At 45.9% G+C, this 22,888-nt stretch overlaps 1 protein-coding gene across 3 annotated transcripts in view; it reads right to left on the bottom strand.

Moving 5' to 3' along the window:
- Positions 1-22,888, bottom strand: part of LOC8031543 — a 431,410-nt gene that overhangs the window by 134,833 nt on the left and 273,689 nt on the right. Inside the window, exon 1 of one of the 3 annotated variants that reach the window (XM_042291805.1) lies at positions 4,785-5,287. The exons of the other annotated variants lie outside the window; for them this stretch is intronic. The gene's annotated coding sequence lies outside the window, so the exon portion shown is untranslated. Of the gene's footprint in view, positions 1-4,784; positions 5,288-22,888 lie in introns of those variants that run through there. 3 annotated transcript variants of the gene reach the window in all.

Genomic DNA, 22,888 nt, shown 5'->3' with positions numbered 1-22,888 from the left:
GCTCCAAGGCGTCGACTGAGCTGGAGCAGGCCAAAAGCGACCGTGAAAGGCCAAGAATCCCAGGAGGGTTCGCTCGCTGTCGTGTCGTTTCTTGCTTTCACGTCGCTGCAATATTTTTGGCGCGTGTTTTTTTTTTTTTTTTCACCACAGGGGTGCGTAGTGTACATTTCTCGACTGGCAGCTAGGGTTGTTTACTTTTAGGGGGTCACTTTCGGTCCGAGAACGAAAGAATAGGCGGTATAGTGACGGACATGGCACGAAGGCAAGAAGTCTCCCCGAAAGTCGCGTCGGTCGGGTTGACACCCCTTTGAAATGAGAGAAGGAAGTCCAGATGGGACAGTATAATGTTCCCTGGCTTCGAATATTTTCTTCGCTTTCGTTTTTTAGTTGGTAAACGGAAGAGAAAGTCGGTTTCATGGACGGCAAAGGACAGGCGGAGAAAGTGAGAGTCACTCGACAACCTGAGGGTCGCCGACGCCCTGGGACGTCGGTCATTTCTCAGGAATGACAAATCGCGAGTGGAGGACTCGCTGCGCGCACGGCCGGGCTTCCACCGGAGGGGAAACCGTCTTGTCGGCTCCCCGGGAGGTTCGGACTGCGAGAGTCATCCGTTAGGCAGACACGATCGCTTGCACGCCGCCGAAAACCACTTTCAAATTCCTCCTCCTTCGCCAACTTTCTCCGGCTGCTTTCTCGGAAGGAAACAACATAGAAAACGTTCGACGCTACACTAAGCAAAGAAAATACGGAAAGGATTGGTCGGCTGTTCCGCTGCGCTGGAAGGACGGAAAACCTAAGCGACCGATAACGAGCTCGACAAAAATAAAATGAGCCGGGAGGGGGAGACGTGTGAGTACGCCAACACCGCGGCGTGCCTGCAAGACACGTCGTTTGTTTGAGCCTGGTCAACGAACCTCGTTCATTCTGAGATAAAAATGAAGGCATCTGGGCATGAGTTACGCGCCGCCGTCGCCCGTTCGGCGCAGCTCGATTACGCCGGTCGAGCCCCTTTCGCTTCGGCTCTTCTTCCGACCCTTCTGCTATCCGTTTCCTATCCGCGATGTCGTCGACAGCGCTTGCCTTCTGTCACGATGGCAACGGCGCTCGAGTGCGAGGCTGGAACGATTCCGCCGCTGGCGATAGACCAGTTAGCGTAGACAAAACACCGTTAATCAAGCATTGCTTTCATACCAAAGCCCGACAGGTCGACTCGGACATTCCGCTGACGTAGAGACGTGTATCACCAACGCTGTCACCTTCCGCCATCTGGGTTACTGACTTGGGGCAGCGCAACCTAAAGCCCTTTAATGAAGTTCACGCTTCACGCAAACAAAGATATAAGGAAGAATGAGAGAAAATTGCGCATCAAAACGGGGGTTATCTCGCCTTGTCATTTATTGTGCATTGTGATCATCACCGTAGTCCACTGTTTTATGACTGTGTAACAATGTTATTTTTTGTTTTACAATCTCTCGCAAGTGTTTTGAGTCATAACTATTGCCTATTGTCAACTCTGATCCACGATTCTCATTATAGTCTTCTGCCCTGTGTGAATACACCAAAATTTCTAAGCGCTTTGATATCTGCCAGGTGAGTTTTTTGGGCCTTAAATGTTTTGTAATGATATAAGTAGCAACGTAGCGAATTGAAAATGAAGTATTAGGCATGTGCGAATAGTGCATTTTGAGTTCGAAGCGAATAGTGCTTTTGACAGAATATTTTTGAATCGAATATCCAATAGTTTCTCCGAGCCTTTCACTAAAGAGCACCAGAGTTAAAATAAAACTCAGCTTTACTTGTGAAGGTTGTTTCTAACCTTCAGCTTGTCAGCTTGTATGCTCAGCTAAATTTAATATACTAGATAACTATATTTATTAACTGTGTGTGGCATGCAAACAGGAAATTTGTTGCAGCTATCAACGGGATCTATAAATCAGCTAGCTATATGAAAATGTTTTCCAAAATTTAATTTTGACAAAAAAAAAAAAAAAAAAAACGCGAATTATGAATGCTGGTTGTCAAGACATCGCTGCGTAACATATATTTTTGCATAATCGCAGTTGGTTAGCCCTGTTGAGTGCGCTTCTCACCGAACAACTCTGCACTGCGGAGAACCAATACCGGAGGGGCCCGTGGGTATTGCTTCCCCGCAGTGCACACGTCGTCGGGGAGAAGCGCACTCAGCGGGGATCATTCGCCGCGATCGACATTTCGAAAAGTACGAATATCGGAGTTCATCTCGAAGCGAATATGGATTGCAAATTAATGCGAAAGCATTATATGCCCCATTACGCATAATCCGGCGTCGTTGGTGGCGTGACCGAGTGATGGAACTAAAAATGGCCGACGGCGCGAAGAGTACTGACACGTCAAAAATACTCGGATTAACGTGAAATTTGTCAGGGAGGTCCTGTAAACAAAGTAAATGAATGGCTTTGAGAAGAAAATTTGGTACATTTCGGTCTGGGTAGGAATCGAACCAGGGCCTCCGGGGGGCGAGACGAGCAGGCTTCCCTGACGCCTCGGCGACTCCACGGTTCTGCCATTGCACATGTCACGTCGCAGCTAAAATTCATCGTTCTGCAGCAAAATGGTCCGGAAGTTTCTGGTCTTTGGCCAACGTACACGCAAGCACACACACGGAATCATTTTATCAAAGGGACTATCATACTTTCGCATTCCCACACGTAAGCAGTCTTAAGTGCCTCTGCCGAATTTTTTATTCGAAACTAATATTCGAATATTCGCAAAACTCTATTAAGTATAGGCATTCACTCATCTTAAAGTTCTTCTTTTTATATTTGTTTTAGGTTAAGTTCCTGTACTTAAGTGCTTACTTAGGTGTATTTATTTAGTATTGGATCATTTATATTCTCTTATTTATGTTCCAGCCTTCAAAACTGTCACAGATCCCTAATCCGGCCCTTTGACCAAAACGTTTGAAGACTCCTGCCTTAGTGCAATCGACCTGGCGAGCCCCGCTAAAGTGAGTGAGCATCGTCGACAGATAATACGGAAGTCTACCCACCCCGACATGTTAACCACGTCGCACCCGTGCTGTCAACGCGACCCGACTAAAGAGGTTTCGTTACAATGAACCTACGAAAAGGAAATGATGAGTCTTCTCCGATCTCCGTGTTCCGAATTTTCATTTCCGTAACACAAACCTGTTCCCACCTTTCCGAGAGGCGATCGGCGGTCCGGTTCTCAAGCAAGAGCAAAGTCGATCGTCCCCAATCTCGAGGAACTCCCGGAGGCTCTCTTCCTTCGTTTTTTGGAACGCGAAGTGGCCTCAGGGACGGCGTCTGCTGCCCGCCAAGCCGAATATTTACTAAAACCGGGCCCCCAGAAGCATCGCGACACTGTCCCAGTCAACGCGAGACCTGGAATCTCTAAAGCTAAACTGGGAGCGCCCTTACTAGAGCCGGATGTTCTCGTCGAAGCACGCGCGGAGATACTGGATAGCTTATCGCCTCGGCCAAGCTTGCTTGATGTCTCGCAAACCCCGTCTTCCCGTCCTTCTGTTTCTTTTTCTTTTCGTTTTGTTTAAGAACTTTCAGTTTAGAAAGGATAAGGCGGCAAAAAACCAGGTACCTCACTTTCAGAAAATAAACCCGGAGGTCCCCTTTTCATTATTACTCGTGGGAAAAAGGAAGGCACTCACTTTTGCCCCGTTACAAACACAAGCATCAAGTTCGACTTCTGTGACTCACGTATATACTGAAAAAAAAAAAGAAGAAAAAAAAAACAAGCATGAACGATATTCTTGATTGCCGGGAAAAAGAAACGCTGCCTGCAAGCGAACGTGTGGAGTAGGTAGCCTTGTATGAGGAGGCTCGCTCACCCCACGACCGGTAAAACTGATAATGAGAATAAATGTCCGAGAAATCGCTGCCCAGAATGCGGCAACCGCAGCAAACGAGTTTCAAGCGCGATTGTTAACACCGCCGAAGGGAGTCAAAGGCGGGTGCGCGCGTGAACTTTTAAAGCCCCCATCTTGGGACGGGAACAGGAGGAGAGGGAAACCAGGATCGATTGTTCATTCCTTTGTTCGCTTATCCCCCCCCCCTTTTTTTAACACATTTTGTTTAGACTTTTACGTAAAACCAGTTCTTTTATTTGCCGACTACATAGGGTTCGGCATTGGAGCTTACCAATAGAAAAACGGAGGGAAAAAGCGGGTCCCCCATATTTGGCGCCCAAACCGGGTGTGCGCATAGAAAGCAGCACTAACCTTAGCGATGACGGTTAACGTGCACAAACTTCCCTATTCGTGGTCTCTCGTGTCGTGCAGGAGATGACCTAAGGAATTCAGTTTTCTTTTGATAATTAATGAGAAGCTGCAGATCTCATTACCGCTGTGTCTGAAATGTTTAAAGGAAAAGTTCAAGTGCAGAGATAAGGGCGAACTGCTCGGATATTAGTGATAAAACTCTACGAGAATTAAACCGCGTTTCAATTAGCTCTTTATTTATATTTCCATGTACGACAAAAGAAAGATGTCGATTGCTTTAATTCTCTCATTTTATGCCTTCACGTGCGGGATGCTTGCATTGATGTCTCCACCCTACTCAGTTCAGATTCCACGTACCAGTCTTCTATTTCCAAGTTCTCAGTTACATTTGTTTCCGAGTAAGTATAGAACGTTGTGATGTGTTTACTGAAAACAGGAACTGCAAACGACTTCCAACCTTACATCTTGAAGGAAATATACATGTACCAAAATCCACGAACAACCAGTGGACTTACGCGAGAAGAACCGTGGGACACAAAAAGTACCTTACCTCTCAAACGGTGTTCCCGATCCTTCATGTTTCCAACAAGCGATGCATCCGGACGTGTGACCGTTCAAAAAGAAGGCGGGAGAGTTGACACCAAAAACCACTATGTTTCGTCGGTTCACAGCGCAACCATCACGACAGCACAGTTTGGACAGTCGTTTCTTCGCAGACAGTCTGACTCGTGGGCAGCAGCAGCAACGGCGAACGCGAGTGGTATTCCACCGTTCCCCGCGGGAGGGAACCGAAAACCGCGAGGTTGAAACGACCAAAACTGAAGTTTCGCGCCAGACACGGGGTCAGCTTCACAACGAAGACGACGCCTCTGGCCGCACCGTCACCGAAGGCATGCCGTCGCACCAGCAGCCGGCAGTAGTAGCACAAACACGCACGGCCGCGAGCTACGAGCGAGCGAGCGCACGCAGAGAACCAACCACACGCACAGGGGAGACCGCCGAACGCGACGTGCCGCACCGCACCGCCTCTCGGAGCCAACAATCGCTAAGCCCAGCCGCGTTTCGGACGACTTGTTGCGCGGGGTGCGACCTCCTCTCCACGTCGCTTCCCTCCCTCCGCGTCTCCTCCTTTCTCTCGCTATCAAAGTGCCAACTAGCCCCGCCTGGGGGCGAAAATTGAAAACCAGCTTTCTTTTCCTCGAGTCCCGAGACCAGGCAGGGGCAGCGCCCGCGGCCGAACGCTCTTTCCTTTTAATCTCCCTTCCCTTCTGACTCTCCTCACCTATTACGGGTAAGGACGTTGCCATCCTCTCCCTGCCCCATCCTCCTCGGCAATTTGATCGGTTTTAGCGGACTCTTGGCGCCCGTTTTAGTATGCATCTGACTTCGGTTTTAGCGGACGGCAGGGGGACTTCTCGTGTTTCTTCTTTCGGGCGCTCGAGCTTGATACATGATACTTGGTTGTTTATCGGTTCCCAGGAGGGGTAGCACTCCCGTTGGGAGAACCTCATCTTTGTGCTCTCGGGAAGATGGACTCCTCCTCCTCCTCCTCCGCCCTAGAGCCTAACCTACATTCCTAAAAGACTATACGCAGTCTTGAGAGGCTCGCCGCCAGGGCGCGCTTCGGCTGACGCGGTCCCTTCGCCGCCTTTGGAGCAAGTCTCCTTTGTTCTCGCTTTATTTTCTTTCTGGGCTAATTTGTTTGCCGTCTTTAAATGAGAACCCCTGAAAGTTGACTTTTTCTTTCTTTCTCTCTCTACGCCAGCCAGAACGCGTTGGTGTCGGTGGGCCCGGGCCCGAGTATCGTTGAAAGTTTGAGTGATTATATGACGACATTGTGCGCATATTGACTGTGCGATTTTCAACGAATAGGGGACTAGTTTAACGGCACATCAAGAGCGAGATATAAAAAAATATTCTTTGCATTGTACATTACAGGGGACTGAATAAGGTGAACAAGAATCGAACGATGTTTTGTTCGCCGCTGTGGTAGTCTCCAGCATAAGATTATATTTCTGCACTTCTGATAATGTCCCAAAGATAATATTATGTTTTTTTATAAGCACGTGTGCACATAAAAAAAAAAAAAGGTATTCTGCTTTGCTTTCTCTCGTAATCCATGGAGTACAAAAGAAGTTTTGCAGAAAAAACGTAAACTAAAGAGGCTTCGAAAGCGTCATTCTCCTGCTATCTGTGTGCAGAGTGGCAAGTTAAAAACATCGATTAAGCTAGCCAAGGAAACTCATTTTACAAAGTCAATGCCAGAGTTCATTTTATGCTCCCCTGAAAAGTTCTGGCGTTATCTCCACTCCGTCACAAACTAACATAAGTCAGTTACGCGTTAGTAACAACGTTGTGCACGTCTGAATTCAGTCACTATTTTCAGTCTGTGTTTACGCTAGATTCAACTGAATTAAGCAGTATTCCCAACGATGAGGGGTCTAACGTAAGTGGTTTTGTATCAGAACGAGGGATCATATCCTTATTGTAACCAATTAATACTAGAAAATCTCCAGGACCAGATACTGCACTAAATGAATTTATAAAAAAAGATACGATAAATGGTTTGCGAAATACTCAACAATTATATTTTTCAATTCCCTCCGAGACTCTGTTTTCCCGGACGATTGGTTATTAGCAGGAGTTGTGCCCGTGAAAGAGGGTGGGAAGAATTATTCAATTGATAATTATCGTCCTATTTCTTTGACCTGTACGTCGTGTAAGCTACTGGAGCACGTTGTGAATAAGCAGCTGGTTTCTTTTATGGAGGACAAAGGCATCCTAAGTTCCAATCAGCATGGTTTTTGGAAAGGGCTGTCAACAACCCAACTACTTGAACGCTATCATGAGATTTTTGGTATATGTTAATAATCGTCGTCAAGTGGATGCCATTTTTATAGATCTGTCTAAAGCGTTCGATCGAGTACCACACTGTAAACTAATTAATGTTGTAATTGACTAAGGTGTTCCTTCATTGATCATAAGATGGATTAGCACATATCTCAGTAATCGCCGGCTGTTCGTCGATGTAAATGGCCCCTTTTCAGTTTTGTTGAAAGTGTACTCAGGGGTTCCACAGGGTACCTTGTTGGGTCCCTTGCTTTTCTTAACATATGTCAACAGTTTGTTTCCTATCTGCGGTAACGGGCGCGTGAGAGTAAGAATGTTTGTCGATGATTGTATTTTATATGTTCCCGATTTCGTCAGTTAACGATTAGATAGAAGAAAATGATAGTTTATATCGCATCTGGTCATGATGTAGTAATAAGAATATGGTAATAAACACCCAGAAAACGCAATACATGCACTTGACGAATAAGAAAAATATATTATACTTTGACTACGAGCTTGACTCTGTCAGGCTTACTAAAGTTGACAGCTATAAATACTTGGGTGTGATTATCACTAGCGATCTGGAAATGGAACAAACACGTGGTTTATGTAACAAAGAAGGCAACTGAAAAACTGCGGTATTTACGAAGGAAACTGTGTAAGCCAGCTCCCTCGGTTAAGCTTGTTGCCTACAAAGCTCTTGTAAGGCTAACACTGGACTATGCTTCCCAGGCGTGGGATCCCTGGCAGGCCACACTTTCTAATGAGCTTGACAAACTTTAATCACTTGCGGTGCGTAAAATATTTTCTCATTTCAAAACTACGATGTCTGTAACGGAGCTAAAAAAAGCAGGCAGATATGCAGCCCTTGAAAAAAAAAAAGGTAAATATGCCAACGCCTGAAAAAAATTTTTTTTTTTTTTTTTTTAGATTTATAATTATTTTCTAAGAGTCGACAGCTCTAAATATGTGGCACCCAAAAGCCACCGTTCAGAGCGCTTACATCACCCGAAAGTGCTCGAACCCATGCACGCCCGTATAAATATATTTAAACAATCATTTTTTGTGCAGGCTGTAGATTTTTGCAACAAACCTGCAGGTGATGTTGTTGCTCTCGAGTCGATTTATGATTTCAAAATAAATCTACGTGTGTTGTTTCAATAAAAAAAAAAAAAAAAACATGCTTTTGTGTTTTTGGCACGCCTCTGTAAGCGGATTTGTAACACCGGCTTTTTTATTGTGTCTGTGTGCGACGTGCAGAGAACGCAGTGTACATTTCTTGTTTTGTATTATCCGCTCCTGCTTTAAGCGCGAAACACATGTACGACGAAACCGTCCGATCCGACGTGCGGACTGCCGGAATGACCTTGAGGGGAGAGGGTTTTCGTAGCATCGGAGAGCGTTGAAAACCCTCGCATCCGACCGTCGTATTGCGCGGTCGGACGTCGGATCGGACGGTTTCGTCGTACATGTGTTTCGTGCTTTAGCCCTTAACAGGGTGGCACTATTGCGAAATAGTTACTAATAATAATAAAAGAAAGAACTTGAGAAATATTGCATTGTGTATTACAGGGGACCGAATAAAGTAAACAATAATCGAAAGATGTTTTGTTGGCTGCTGTGGTAGTCTCCAGCGTAAAATTATATTTCTGCATTTCTGATAATGTCCCAAAGATAATGTTATGTTTTTGTATGTACGGTGTGCACAAAAAGCAAGAATTAAAAAGGTACTCTGCTTTAAACTTGAAAAATAAATCCTTGGACAAGCGAAACCATTGTATTCAAAAACAGTAACTTTTTTTTTTTTAACAGCAGCTAAAGGTATACTGGTGGGAAACAGTATCATAAACAAAAAAGCGAGATATACAAACAGTGACACCAAAAGAGAGAGAGAGAGAGAGAGGAAAAAAACTAGAGCCACCAGTTTTTTCGTTTTCTTTTTCAGGCGCCAAAACGAAATCAGAAACTTTGCACTCATTCCTGCCCTCGTGACCGAAAAAGCCTGCTTCCAAGCACCACGGTCTCAAAACAAATAAGTAACTAGAAGAAAAAAAGAAACAGTTCCAAAGCCCGAGATCGTGGAATTATTGGCTACGAAACTTGGTCATCGAAACGTCGCGATTTTCGTCTTATGATTATACATCATCGACTCTCTCCACTAGTCATGCGGATCAAAAAATGTTCGGTGCATTTTGTACGGATCAATTGCCCGGATTTATTTTTTTCTTTCTTTTTTTTTTCTTCAACCATATATATTCTGCTGCTATGACGTCCAACTGTATTCTCTGTCGCTGCACCAATTCCAAGTATTTCAGGTCCACTTATAATCTCCCTGACGGCTTTCAGCTGAGCTAGTTGGTTTTGCGCTATTTCTTTACTTTTCTCAGTGCACTGCTTGGCCAACATCCATGGTCTTTTTTTTTTTAACTGAAATATACACGGTCGATGACATCCTTTTCGTAAATATAGCCAATAGATAAAGAAAGAAAAAACACTTACAGTATCGCTGTCTATACATAAAAAATATAATAAACGTTCGCTTGGAGTCGTGTGTAAGGTACATTATTTTTAATGTGTCAATATCGCATATCGTCGTCTACTTGTTCATTCCCTATTCACCCTTCATACAGGTTCTTTTCTTTTTCTTAATTTCGTGAGGGCTACACAATAGCGGTCAGTGCAAGTGAGTTATACGGGCAGGCGGACATTATGTTTAAGAAAAAGCGCAACGAAAAGATGACAAAAAACAAAAAAAAAAATCCACAAATTACTTTTTAATTATACGTTTTAGGGCATATGTTTACAGTGAAGAAATGGAAGCAGTCAATGTTAAAAGTCAGCCTAGTTTTTTTTTTTTTTATATTTCGGATTGATCACGCAGTTGGAGGGATTCACTGTCAAATTTTGTTCTGGAAATCTGTCGATACCGCAACTAAACACGCGATGCCCGTCGGAAGGACAACCCTCTATTAACGCCGGAAAGTCACGTGTTAATGAATAAAATTGGCGTCACTATTTCGCGTCAGAGTGCAGCGAAGCTGATTGCAGTCGGTGCTCCGTGGATGGCGAACTAAAGCGACCAGCCACCTTATCGGCCGCGACAAGTTGCTTTGCTTTGCTGCGTGGTATCATTGGAAAAACAAGCCACCCTCCGCCGTCAAACGAGGGCATCGGGCGTTTGGTTTCGCTATCCGCAGATTTCCACAACAAAATTTCACCATGAATAACTCCAACTGCGTGCTCGACCCAGGATATATATTTTTACAGCCAAGCTGTTTATGGCTAGGGTTCCGTGGATTTTTCGTGTGCGTCAACAAAAACTCAGGTCCCAAATCTGATGCAAAATCGATTCATTCTGTGCGAAAGCTTATACCTATCATTACTTGGATATGCATTTTCAGTAGATTAGTTATCGATAGGCAACATTTTCACGATCAGTAATAATAAAGGTTTCTCAAAGATCTGCCGTTGTGCGACCTGCGTCGGCCATGATATCTGCATGATGCGGTAGATGGAGGCCCAGGTGTTACAGTGGAATCCAAGGACGGAGGCCACTCCAGGATGAGGGAGGCTCTTGCGTACGTGCAAACCGAGCGAGCGGAGCCTTAGACGGAGCAAATTCATTCTTGAGATGAAGCAAGCAGCCTCGAAGAAGGAAGCCGGGTTGAAGATCGGTGGCTCGCAGTTGGGACTGGGACGATACATGGCTCAGAAAAGTAGGTATGCTTGGGAGGAGAGCGTGTTGGTTTTAAGTCATGGATGAAGAAAGAATAAAACAATTAAAACAGGGACAACACAACCACATCTTTGAACTAGCAACAGACGAGTAAACTTTCAAACAGCGAGCAGCCGACTATACCCAGTAGGAGTAGGGGAGAGAAGGGGTAGAGAAGGAAAGAAAAGAAACGCGAAGTGCAAGTCAGGGTGGCTTGCACTTCGCGTTAGCTTCAAATTGCAGCACATGAGGCTCGGCAGGGCAGGGTTTCCCGTCGACCTTCTCCGATCTGTAATGGAAAGGATGATTCGCGGGCCTGATCGCCACTCACCAGCCACAAAAAAGAAAGCCCGATTCGCCGTCATTCCTTACGTACACAATTCAGCCCACCGGATAAAATCCATTGCCTCAAAGTTCGACACGAATGTTGTCTTCTCGTGCCGCATGCGTCTTAAACAACTATGTCAACAAGTGAGCAACAACCGTATTGCGATTGGCTGCACCGTCAAACACGAAAAGAAATTCATTCCATGCAAAGAGAAGAAAGTTTACTTCATCCCCTTGAGCTGCGGCCATCAATACATAGGACAGACCGGCAGATGCACCAATCACAGACTCCGCGAACATCACAACGAAGTTTCTAAGGCCTCTCCAGATTCTTATCATCCCATAGTCATACATGCCCGTTTGTGTCTGCGTTGTCATCCCCTCTTTGATGACACAAAAATCCTGGGGGGGCATGACAGCAGATTCGGCAGGGAAATCATTGAATCATTCGCGATGACCCCAGCAAAAAACAACGTGTCCAACCCTTCCCTCCTGCTGACGAAAACTGAGGTTGAATTTTTAAAATCCGAGATAACCCTTCCACCCTGACTTGCACTTTGCGTTTCTTTTCTTTCCTTCTCTCCCCCTTCTCTCCCCTACTCCTACTGGGTATAGTCGGCTGCTCGCTGTTTGAAAGTTTACTCGTCTGTTGCTAGTTGAAAGATGTGGTTGTGTTGTCCCTGTTTTAATTGTTTTATTCTTTCTTCATCCATGATTTATTTTTTCTTTTTAATTTGTTTTTGCGAAGAAAAAAAAAGTCCTATACTAAACATGGTCGATGAAAATCACCTTTAAAAAAAAAACAAAAAAAACGGGGATGAAGGAAGGACCTTGTGTACGGAACGCTGAAGTAATAAATTGAGCCTACTACATGTGCAGCAAAGTTTGAATTGGAATTTATTATTTCCATCTCATATTGACTTAAATACTGTAAGAAGTAATACAAAAAAAATCGTCTAAATCCCGCATTTTGACACGGGCGGCTGAGTGAAATGAACCAACTGTTACAATATATATTTAAATACACTTGCGCGGAATATTACGATTGAAAACTGTTCTAACAAACCCATACTATCTTTACTATAGTTTCGTCAGAAATCCGATTGTGTACTCTTGACAGCAGTTTTGTTTTGAGTGCCTCTTCTGGTGTTGCTGTTGAGGGAGAGGGCACTGTCCAGCAGGTTTGTACTGCTCCTCCCTCTCTTCTTGTATGAAGAGGAATAAAGAAACTTGAAAAATAGACTGGAGAGGCTATAGGGTTGAGAACTCGCAGCTCGGTGGATATTATCCGTCTCTGGGGCACACTCCTCGAGCAAAGGTAAACTACCTGTCGCATTAACCGATAAGTAAAATGAGTAGGCAGGTAATAAATCAGACAGGACACAGATGCAAAACTAGATCGCACGAGCCGTAACATGCAATCAAAGTCGTAATCGAGGATGCAACGAGTGAAGTAGCAATCAGAGACGCTGTTAGAGAAGCTAGTACGGTTGAGGCAGGGTGCGTTTAGGAGTCTACCCTTTTTATATATATATATATACATGTATAGATAGTAAAAGAGGTAGATGAACGGAGAGGGCCTCGTCGACACGAACGTCTCAAAGAGTGCAAACGCGATTCCAGGGTCGTCCTCTTGTACACAGGGCGAATTAGCGCGGAGCTATCCGCGTGCTTGCAGCAGCTTATCCGTGTACAGCCGACAAGAGACGCCGAGACTGCTAGGTGACGGTCGTAAATTTGGCTTCAAGGTCTTTTTTAGATCTCAAGCTTCAATAGAGGATAAGGAAGGAGGGTGACTGCCTTCGAGAGACGGCGACCAAAACATTCGTCGACTGCCCTCAAACTGTTCTCCTTCTCGTTCACTTTTTTTTTTTCACTTTTTTTTTTGTGCGTTTTAGGAAAAAAAAAAATCTATTCATCTGAATTTTGAGGGCGCCGGAGCGCTTTATACAAGTGGAGAGTTTCCATTTCTGGGCCCTTTTTTTCACTCGTGTGCATGTTGAAAGGCGGTTTCGGAGCCGGCCGTACCGTTGCCGCTGCGGTCAATGCACCAGACGTCGAGCAATCAAATGTGATGATGTATCAAAAACCACTATTCCTCCGCCTTGCGGTTCGTGTTGTTAGGTGGTCCTGCAGATTAGGAGGGAGTGGTCTCAAGCCAAGTTCGTAGCCAGATGGAATTACTCCCCAATCGCATCCGAACAACGCCTTATACGCTCGGAGTACGGCGAAAAAAAAAAATCAAGTTCAAAGCCCGTCTGAAGGAAGTCTACATTGACGGATAGTCCCGGTCGGCTGCACGGTCGAAGGGCGTCAGGAAGGCAGAGCACTGCGGCTGCTGCTTCCTCGAAACTTTTGGCGCACTTCGATCCTTCTGCTTCCGCCTATCTTGGTCGGTGGTATTCTTTGTAACGCAGAAGAAAAAAAAAACAAAAAACGCTACAGCGTGGGCCTGCAACAAACTCTAAAGAATCGCCGAGGTATACGTATAAAACGGCAGGGAAGTAGTTCGCAAAGGCTAGACACACGAATGAAGGTTCTGTTGTGGGAGTTGTTGAGAGAGAATATGAGGATTGATTGATTGAGGTCGATGAAGGAAATAAAAGGGGGTTAGCTTCCACGTTTGTCCTAGCCGGCTGCCTTGTGCTGGGGATAAAGGAGAGAAAAGGGCGCAGTAATGACGCAGCACGATGAAATGGTCATGATAACAATGGTGATACAATTGATGATGCGGATGGTGCTAGAAATACCTTCCGCACGTGCACAAAACTCTTAAAAACGTGATCGCAGTCCCGTACGTATACAGTAAAGAACAGTACCAGGCCCCGGGATGATTTTTATGATTGGCACAACGTGTCCGAAGCGCCAAGCACCCTGGCCCGCCGGATATGCGAAGCTATTCGCAACTCCGTCCGTGTGGATTTCATCTCCCTTTTTCTATTTGACATTTCGGTCGCCAGGTCGAGCCAGGTTTGCCCGCACACTGGGATAGGCTGTAGCTCCCCACTTCTCTCCTTCGCAACTTTTCTGTTGAATAGCGTCGCCTCCTCTGGAGCCAAGAATACCTTATTCATAAAGATAGAAGCCACACTATGCTGTTTCGCAAGTTGATGACTATTGTTCGACCCGTGGTCATGTTAGAAATCGAAAGCATCATGATAAACCGGTCTAGTATAGAAACATGCTCCAGAGTGCGCCGTTGTGTACGTTAATTACTAAATGTATTTGCCAACTGCTGCCTCAAGCAAATAAAAAAAGCTATTTTGATTTGGGTTTAGAAGCTTGTACTGTACTATCCCGAATAGATGAGAAACGCAAAAAGAAAGCAGAAAACGACAAAAAGCTTGGGAACGAGAGGTGATAAAAGGATGAGAACTCACATGTCATACGCAACCTAGACTGCTTTTTGCCGTTTGTTTTTTCCGTGGAAATCAGCGCAAGCAGCTTGAATGGGGCGTGCCATTCGCATATCAAGACCCTTTCTGAGAGACGACCGCATGTCCACGCAGGAGACGAGTAATAAAAAGAAGAAATGAAGAGGTGTCGACCGAATCCCATCGAGTAGCCGAGAGGTGCATGCCCTACGAGAAGTTTCTTGTGGAAGCCCCATTACCCGCGGATTATGTCGGTTCCCGAATGTGGGACAGGCAGCTCGATCACGCGGTTCCCGGGACACGACCAAACAGCCGCGGCGGCAAGTACGAGAGGCGCGCGAATTCGAAAACGCCCTCGGAACACAAAGGGAGTCGGCCCCGAAAAGAAACAAAAATGTGTCACGTCGGACAAACAGACAGAGAGCCAGAGACACTCCCAACGTAAGACGAAAAGCTAAAAAAGAAAAGAAAACGTCTTTGATTGGCACGCATTTAGGAAGTGAAAAGCAAGTCTCCCGTTGACGCCACTTCAATCGTATTAAGGAACAGTGGCGATCAGGATGCCGGCGTATATCGAGCTGGTCGGCCCTATATTGGGGCGGCACGCATACGCCGGCCCTATAAGCGCGGCCGGCGAGTTAGAACTGGGCGAGTAAGGTCATATATATATCCTTATAAGTTATTTGCCCAATTCCTAATATGGCCATATATGGCATCTCTGCGCGGGGAGGTGAACATGTAGACCCTTTTCTCGCGCACCAGAATTCAGACACTGTAAATGACCTTCTGTTGTCTCACCAAGTAGCCCAGCACTGACATTATAGTAATAGGGAATTCGCGCGATCCCCGCGTAGAAGAGAAGAACACTGGGATGTCTAAAAGGTCAAGAATCTGTCGCGCGACCACAGTGATAAACTTAAAGCGAGCGGAATAAAAGGAAATAAAAAAGATGGAAGGTCAGGTATATTGGCGCCCACGCACAGCTGCTGAAAAGCGCCTATATTTAATTATTTATCTTAAAGGTACTGTATGCTTCTCAACGCTAGCGCTGGCTCACAGCCCTGTAGATGTCAAGTTTCGAGCAGCGCCCCTCGCGAGCCAAATCGAATAACTTTATGTCGCGTTGTCATTGCACGTTCTTACGCTCCCACACGTTGCTGGGAGGCGCCAGGAAAGAAAACATAAACAAAGCAACTGAAAGGAATGCATTCTTGGTTTTGGTGATTTTATTTTTTTTTTTTTTTTTCGTTTAGGCGCTTGAACAGATGCTGACAGACGCTAGCGTTCGAACATGGCTCGTGATGCGTGATCAAACGTTATAACCATATACCACCGCCTTTATGGTCGCGCCTTGCAGACGCCGAAGCCAACATTACATGCTCGCGTCTTCTCGCCGAGTGCGACATCAAGTCGAGGAAGGCGGTACGTGAAGAACGTGCGTACGATTACAAACGTGAAGGCGAGCGCGCATCATGGCTCGGCCCGCGGGAAGAGCGCGTAGGTCCACTGGGTGATCCATCGAGCGATGTACGTCGCTCGTTCTCCGCATGTGCCAAACGCTTTTTCCGTGTCGCACACCCACGAGGCTGAGCTGCGAGGAGCGCATCGCACCGTCTCCGAGTGCCCAAGCCTTAACGTGTCCCGTGGCAGGCTGGCCAATGGAAATGAAGGCGCGTGATTTCAACTCAGTGGCGAAAATGGACCCCTTAATAAAGTGGATGACCCTGTTAAAGCCCTGATCCCACACATACAGCAACTGAGAGGAAAACAATATCAAGTAAACATTCTAAAACACTGGCGCTCTGGCCAGGTGTCAGGATGATTTTTTTTCTGCTTATACGGCTTCGCCACTTCGAGCTTCCTTGACCCACCTCTTGCCGAGGAGAGTTGCTCAATGGTCGCCTTATTGTATAGAGACTATACGATGTATCCACCATAGAGAGGGTCAAATTCGAACGGGAACATTTTACGAGTGTGATGACAATACATGTCGAGTCGTGTCTAATGGAAGCTCAATAAAACATCATCTGCGCCTCAAATCGTCTTCAACTGCTCTTGCTCGGATCCTGAATAAACTCTGGATCGGTACGATGCCACACTCAGATCGTTTCCGACTTGAGTAAGAAACAATAAGAAAGAAAGTTTGGGACCTTAAATTTGCCAAAGCACGGTAACAAGAACAAACAACAACCACAACACGAGAGGCATATATATATATTACTACAAAGGAAGGTTTCTAATTATGGCACCCGAACTGTGGTTTTAAATGAAACATATAGTTTCAAAATACTCACAAGTGTATAGAAATACAAATAAAAGGTAAAGGAATACAAGCACAAATCTTTCCTCACACACCGTGCCATAGTTCGAAAAAAAAATGTCCCTATACAACCACATCATCTGCGTACGTATGTAACCACTTCTTTTCACTATCGCACGCGTTTCCTCGGTTGGTGCTGCGAGTGTGACAACTGCGGGTTATATGGGGAGGCTAAATGCTGGTTCATACAGCAGCGTTTCCTATGCTCCAAACCAGACTTGTACGTAACGCGTCACAAGTACTGGATTACTTGTAATCAATTACATTTTACCGTAATTTTGTTACGCGCCAATCACTTTCTTTAATAAGTAACGATCCTTTTAATTGTATTATTTTTTTGCTGTAATCGATTACAAAATTACCCATTACGATTTTTCTCTTTTTCTTTTGTTGGTTTGGGGGGGAGTGGTTAGGTCTGCTGGAGTCACTTAGCTCTGGGCACCGGTCAATTGTTTCCCCCGAAACCATTAAGCACGTGACCTCGAAGATTAGTAAGCTACTTCACTAGGCTTCGTTTCCTAAGAATATTTTTTTTTTTTGCACACCGTAAGATTATAAAGAATGACTTTATCCAGCCCCTTGTGCGTAAAGTATTTAAACAATTTTTTTTTTTTTTCGAGAGGGATTGGGTGTGTTGGCTTCACTCACTCAGCTCAAAGAAAAAACGGTGAAGGTTTTTTTCTTTTCTTTTTCTTTCGGAAGAACTGAGCGCGAGACCCCAATGCTACCGTAAAAAAAAAGTTGAATGAAAAGTAACGTGGGAAGTAATCGATTACTTTAGAGTAATTTTTCGATTAATTTTTTAGGCTGTAATTGTAATTGGTTACATTTTACAGCAAAGTAATTGTAATTGTAATCGGTTACTTTTTTCAGTAACGTGTGCAAGTCTGCTCCAAACCCATGAGCTACGAAGACGCACGTCGCGCGGCGGTAACCATAGCAACCCCCGCAGACGCTACATCCGAACCGGTTTCTTCGCACTTGGGCCTCTTCTCATTTGGTTCTGTTCGTATTTGGTCCCGTTCGCACTACGAACGCGGCCCGGCAAGCGGGGGACGTACGAAGCCGCGCTTTGACACAAAGGAGCAGTTCGGTGTTTTATTGAACAGAGCCTGCGATCACATCCGGACAACCCAACGAGAGGGGTTCAGACCTTCGCTGCTGCACCTTACAAGAGCAGAGTGGACGTATTCCGGGAACCATTAGCCAAACCGCGGGGATGTGAGCGCGCGCGTGTAGGAGTAGGGGGGAAGAGGCGGGGACGAGACTTGAAGAAGCTTCTTGGGGATATGTGGTGACCAAGCCATAACACAAACACTTCGAAGTGCCCCCGTTTGATTTTTTTCTTACAGGATGAAACGTGAAGGATGTGACGAAAACGGACAAAATACGGCGGCCCCAATCGAGAAGAACGCTTTGAGAATGGTCCTTTTGAGAAGGTCGAAACGAGAATAGGCTCAAATAAGAACCACCCTCAGTGCTTCGTACGAACCCTCAGTGCAACCAGTTAAAGGAGTATCTTGGTGAGCGGAATACGAAGCAAGGATGTGCCGGTGGCTTGCGGTCGTATCTCTACGTAAACGTGCGTAAGCTTTGTAACGGTGCTGTCTGAACCAACTTTGACTCCGCTTTCTGCTCTCTAGGACAGGTCTCCTCCTTTTATACTATACAGCATGCCGCTTTGATATTTATGCGTGTCTTTAAGGTGTCAAAGATAGCCGAAGCTTCGAGAATTTTACCCTTTCCAGTGGACGTCTCGAGGATGGCCGATATTGACAAGTGCTCATGCATACACGGGCAAGAGAGCAGTCGAGATGAAACAAACAAACACGTAGTCGCATCTGTATGACTCGAAGATGTTAGAAGTTGGAACAGCAAAGTGGGCACTCCCCCACTCCTACGACACGAACTGAGTTCGAAAAAAAGATGACGTCACATTTAAGCTCATGCGAGGAGATGAGTCAATCACCAAAGCCCGCCCTTCACGGGAATGCGAAGGTCGAAACCAGACACGACGAATTCCGCCGGGAGGCAGGAAGAAAGTGAAAGAGAACCCAGCTTGGCGACGGGACAGACTGCGCCCATTGTCGAAGCACCCCCGCCTTGCGTGCACAGAGGGATGTTACTTGCGACCACGTCATGGCCGTTTAAACTTTTCGTTTTCTTAGCTTATCTTCAAGAAGAGTGTCAGAAAAAAAAAAAAAAAAAAGAATTTCCCGAAGAAAATATATTTGAAACGCTAAAGTGAAAAGGAAGGAGAGGGGGGGGGGGGGGGGGGGGACGTGGATTAATGCAGTTGAGCAGAAATGAGCTCAATCCTCAACGTCGAGTACAACGCGGGGTGCGAATATGAGCGTCTTTGGCGCTGTGCATGCAATAAACGTATCGCTTCTGCTTGCTTATTTCCCCAGATCTCTTACAATTATGTTGCTCTTCTTGCGTCTTTGCAGACAGTAAAATTATTTTTCAATGCCTCCAAGCACTGACGTTGCGTGTGATGGCGGTACGAAGATGTGCGGCGTCACACGCGGCGTCAGTGCTCGGGGGCATTGAAAAATAATTTTACTGTCTTAACACACGCAAGAAGAACAACATAATTGTAAGAAATCTGGGGAAATAAGCATGAGTGATAAGTTTATTTTAAGCACAGTGCCAAAGGCGCTCATATTAGATGAGGAACGCTTTCAATACAATTATGCTCCATAGCCATCTTGGTGCAACTGGTTTTAACGACCCTTTCGAAGCTTTGAAAGGGTCCAGAATGGCGATCAGCATGGCAACCAACACCGATGAGCCAATCACCTTGAGAGGTTTCGTCGTCTGTATGTTGGTATTTGTTTGTGTCTCGCTAGCAGGTTGAAAGGCAATGGCGCTACTTTCCCAGATCGAGTGACTTTAGCCACCACCAGGGAAGAGAGAAAGGAGGAACTCCCCTCTCACCGGGACTCTCTTTTGTGCGTCCGAATCGTGGCCAGACGTCGCTATTCTCCCTCTAGAGAACATGGAAGATGATTCCGTCACTCAAAGTTGGTACAAAAGCAGCTTTCCTCCCTCTCTCTCTCTTCCTTGGTGGTGCGAAATGGATGACGTGACGTCAGTGCAAGGCAAGTATTGGTGTCTGTCTGGCCAGGTGACATCGGCAAACGCGCATAACATCGCTTCACCGCTCCTTGAACGCTTCTGCACGCTGAACATGTCTAGGCTGCAGAACACTTCTTAGAACGTTTATGACGACATTTTAGATTGCATTCCCTTTAAAATTGCATTCCGACTTGGAGGCATGCGCCGGTACGACGACGGTCATCAATAAGCGCGAGGGTGTGTACGCTGTGCAACAATGCCCGGCGAACCGAACGAAACCTTAGCGGTCTTCGTATATACTTCTCCGGTAAGCAAAGACAGGGTTGGAAATATTTCGCATCTTTTCTTCGTCTCGGAGCGATTAACGCCGAAGGCGAACGTCTCACCCTGCAAAGCCGCCCTCCAACGCTCCTTGCTCTTCGAAGAAATCCTCGAGCGACAAATCAACACCGATGACACGGAGGAAAAAGAAAACCAGGGTTGTACAAGTGGCGAGAGACGTTCAAATTGGTAGCCGCGTGCCGCGGATAGACAGTGGTGGACATGCCCCACGAATTGTGCCGCTCCTGCTACGCACCGTTCACCCCCAAGCTGACAGTGCGTCCGGAGCTACGCGCTCGTTGAACCAATCGTAGGTCTCTTCTTTCGCTACGTGACCACCTTCTTTGCGCAGCTGTACGTGATAATGTGGAGACAGAGCAGTATGATTGGTTCAGCGAAGCGCGTGGCTTCCACTGCACTGTCAGCTTAGGGGGTGAAAGGGGTGTAAAAGGAGGCGCGCGTCTTTGGCGTGGACATCTCCGCCGCCTTGACCAGCGGGCGCAGTTAATGACAGTTCTGCCAATCGACTCTACCCCTTTTTTGCGTAAGCGCGTTTTAGTTTGCTGCGGGGTAAGACCTTGAGCTGCTGCGACGTCGCAGGAATTTCTCCATTATTTGCGGACGCCTTCTAAGAAGAGACGGTTCGGGCCCTTTGGCACTCGCCCGCCAGCTTTTGAGTAAGAGAAAATAAGCGGCGGTCGTCCTTGCCGAAGAACTTGATCACTTTCCCCTTGTTTGCGTTTAATGCTTCTTTTCTTTTTTTCTTCTATTTTATTGAGCACCGTTAGTTAAAAAAAAGGAAAAAAAAGAAAAGGTCTCGCGGGCCAAGACGCATTTTAGTCGGTGGTTCAACACAGGCTACGTCGCTTTGAAAGATTTGGACACGCTTGGTCGCACCAAATTGGCTGACTAGAACAGTTGAAACGGCTCGCTGGAAGTGTTGCTCGATGGTGTCCCATTTTCTGCACAACGTTCGGGATATCAGCCTGACTTGTGCGAAATCCAAGGTGCAGATAAATTCGACTCCAACGGTTGGAAGCGCTCCCTGGCTCACTCTTAGTATGAAGACACGTAATAAATAAATCACAAAAAACTCCATATTGAAAAAAAAAAAAGGCGCGAGAGCAAGCGTACTAGGCTTCCAACTAATGACGTATGATGTATAGTATTGTATCCATCATATATGAAGATACATTTACTATCGTTATAAGTATATTCGCCAGTGCCACGCCTATTTTGAGAGATAAGGAAAAGGATAAGTAGAAAAGAAGAGCTAATTTACTTTCCGATATCACACTCTCAATCTCTTTCTTAAAACAGATATACAAATTCATTACTCTAGAATTTTAGCTTCGTTTTTATATCCCAATGTTCTTATCATAAGAAATCCTACGCATTTGTGTAACCTGCGCTGATACGCACGTAATGCTGCGTGAATTTGAATAATAATTGTAAAAATTAAACTCGTCAACGTAGCAAGAGGCTGGCGGATGAACACCCAAACTCACATGTCACCGTAGCGCCACCACGCGAGGAACCAGGTCACATCTCGTTCAACTTACCTGCAAAGAGGAGAAAAAGAGCACACAATGAATGACAGTTTACGGATTCAATAGGCGGTCAGTAGATAAAGCGTGCAAAATATGATCGTTCTATTTATCTTCCCACGGGTCGATGTATCACGAAGAGCGATCAGCACTATCAGAGTTTACGGCGGCTGACGATAAATGAACGCGTTTAACTCGTTAACGATGCCGTGCTGACAGCCCATTTTGTTGGGGGAGGGGGTATCATACGTTGACGCAACGCGACATTTTAAAGGCCACAGAAGCGGAGCAGACCGCGGACAACAGGAAGTTTTCAATTAGCCTAAGGGGTAATTAAGTTCAATGGTTTACTTTCGTGCGTTCAGCCGTGCGTCCGGCCTCGTCTGCTACATGCTCACGCTATCGGCAATCGGTATCTAGCGATCCGTGTCACGAGAGTCGGCGGCAAAACGGTCTCAGATCGCCTCCCAGCGAGCGAGGGCTAAAATCAGGACGAGTTGGACGTAATTGGCGAACTCGATACGGGGCCGTCGACAACTCCATTAGTGCGTTCAGTGCGTCGCTACTGTACCACCAAGTCAATTTTTTGTTGTTGTTTTCTTTGGACGGTGTAAATGGTTTCCTTTGTCACGCTTCCATTGCGGAAAGTGTTTGTCTCCCCTGGCCTTGCGTGACGTTTTATAAAGACCTGGCTGGATGCTTTAAAGCCGTCTTCAGGGCCGAATACTTTCAACGCGTCACTGTCAAATCTAAGCTCGCAGAACACCTTCTTCCCAGAGTTTTGTCACAAAAAGATGCAACAAAGGCGCAAGAAAAAAAAAAAAAAAAAAACTATCTCGATAGTTGTTGCTTGCTTCGACAAGCCGATTTGACTCAGATTAGGGGAAAGCTCTGGCTCCCTCATTTCGAATGCCATTTCAGCAAGGGACGCAAACACGACACCAAATACGTTAGTGGATGGCGTGTTTAAGATAACCAGTTTGTGTTTTTTTTGTGAGTGTGCGTGTTTTTTTTTTTACGCGCATGTTTGGCTGAACTTCAGGCAATACTCAGAAAGGATTAGAAGCAAAATCCTTTAGCAGGGACAATTTCCCTCAAGACCTGATGAGTCGTCCTTCAGCGACTACCTATCCTTGA

The sequence above is a fragment of the Ixodes scapularis genome, unplaced genomic scaffold (genome assembly GCF_016920785.2).
Source record: "Ixodes scapularis isolate PalLabHiFi unplaced genomic scaffold, ASM1692078v2 PGA_scaffold2__306_contigs__length_199485367, whole genome shotgun sequence".
Taxonomy (NCBI): Eukaryota; Metazoa; Arthropoda; class Arachnida; order Ixodida; family Ixodidae; genus Ixodes; species Ixodes scapularis.
This window is presented reverse-complemented; position numbering and strand designations above follow the sequence as displayed.